This window comes from Hordeum vulgare, chromosome 6H (assembly GCF_904849725.1).
Source record: "Hordeum vulgare subsp. vulgare chromosome 6H, MorexV3_pseudomolecules_assembly, whole genome shotgun sequence".
NCBI classification, from domain to species: Eukaryota; Viridiplantae; Streptophyta; class Magnoliopsida; order Poales; family Poaceae; genus Hordeum; species Hordeum vulgare.
Window position 1 is genome coordinate 495,220,928 of NC_058523.1, and position 2,207 is coordinate 495,223,134.

Here is a 2,207-nt window from a genome sequence, read left to right on the forward strand (position 1 = left end):
ACCATCTGAGTATGTCGCTACTTCCACCTTGTAATCCATTGGCAAGTGAGATTTTTTTGTGAAACGGAGGCAAAAGATTTGCCTCATATATTGATAAAGAGAGGAGGAATGTTTGTTACAAACGGATCACCCGTGCACGACATGCGGGACTACTCCCGCGTGAAAAGGATACACAATTTCTTTGCCCTTGCGGTGATCCAGAGATTTGCCTCTTGATTGATGTTGTTTAAAAGGATGGGAGGTGGGGCATTCTTGTGTCGGAAGACCCGAGTATTTCTCTCATTCCACATCGTCCATGAGACAAGCATGACGAGGGAAGACATTGCCTTCCTATTGGGGACCCCCGAGTGGGTTCTCCGAACCCACTAGTTCAGCACGGAATCCTTGAGGTGCCAAGTGGAGGTATCAAGATGATGGAAGCCAAATTTCTCCCTGGCCAAGTTCCAAAGCTTGAGCGTGTAACGACATTTGAAGATTATGTGAGGTCCATCTTCTTGCTGACGCTTGCAAAGGGGGCATAGGCCACAGTTTGGCCAATCCTTTTTCTTGAGCCTGTCCGCAGTCCAAATACGATCCTGGATAGCCAGCCACGCGAAGAACTTGGCGTTCGGTGGCGCCCAAACCCTCCAGGTCATCTTCTCCATGGGGGAGAAGACCAAGCCAAGGAATTGGGCCTTGTAGGCCGAGGCTGTGGAGTAGTGTCCCCCCGTTATGTGTTTTCGTAACAATAGTATCTTCGACGAGGCCATCAAGGTGAACGTCGTTGAGCATAGTTCAAAGGGTGAAGAACTAGCAAATATGCTCGGTGGAGATAAAGGTGGAGGGTTTGATGTTAAGAATCCATGCATTGACATTAAATGCTTCCCGTACCTTCCAATTCTTTCTCGCGAAGGCCATGAAACAAGTGGCACGAGATCTCTAGGCTTATACCCATGCATCCAGTAAGAAACATGTGGGCTTGCACCCATGCAACCAGGGAGATCACTCGTAAGTGTGGTTGACATCAAGTGCGTTAAACTAGAGAGGGAAAAGTCAAATAGTCCCTCTGCTCCCAAAAACATAGTGTGCATATTTGATCTTTTAAAGTTAAACATTGTAATCTCGACCAAGTTCATAGAAAACCTATCAACTTCCAGAATACCAGATAAACTTTACTATATTCACCATAAAATATATCTTCTTTTTTGCGAATACCATAAAATATATCTTTACTTGGTATGTATTTGATATTATAAATATATATAGTTTTCCTAATAAATATAGTCAAAGTTTATGAAGCTTGATTGTTCGTGGTAATCGATATGCATTATAATATGTGGCGGATGGGTTATCAGATATGAAAATGTATCCATATTTTCACCCGGTACATTTCTAGCACCCAATTACATCAGCTTTGTCACTCAACACTCTGCAAAAATGGGTTGCTTTTATACTTAAAAAAAAAACTCTTTTGCTGAGCTAGCTAGGAATATGTGTATAGCGAGATGCAATTCGGAAGATGTGAAGTCGTGCTTTTGTGGTCCTCTAATGGCCACGCTCATGGAATCAACTCATGACGTTTGGCGCCTAGTCAATTCGCATGCGCGCTGCCCATCGTTGAAAAGATGGCTCCCGGTGTGCCTCCCGTACAATAGATAATCCTGACATTCTCGCTTCAATTTTACGTAATTGATACGACAATTCTTTTCAGCAACTGACGAAATTATTCGGCCGAATATCCCGCCGGTGGCAAATTTTATTCACCTAAATCTTGACAGGATTTTTCCTCGCATGCATGGAAAATTTTAATGTTGTTATTAGGGCATCTCCAACGATTGACCCACAAATTTGCTCCGGTATCCGTTGACGAACAAAATGACTAGTCCATAAACATGAATGTAGGAGTCGGACATCCAGCGTTGTCCGCGTATATTTCAACTATTGTTTCAACTAACCGAACGAAATTCATGTAGACACAACAGATTTCATTAAAGTTCAGACAAAATATAGCACAAATCATCTATACATGGCATGCAAATAAGTGTAGTACAATAATAATTCAAATTTAACAAAATTAACCATATGTTCAACAAGTTTTTCATGCACGGATCGTGTCATCCCACACAAGGCAGGGCCGGCAAAATCCGGGGGCCTGTGTCAAATTAAAAAAGTGAGGTCATATATCACAAAAAAATAACTAATGAGCAATTGTAATGTATATATATCTC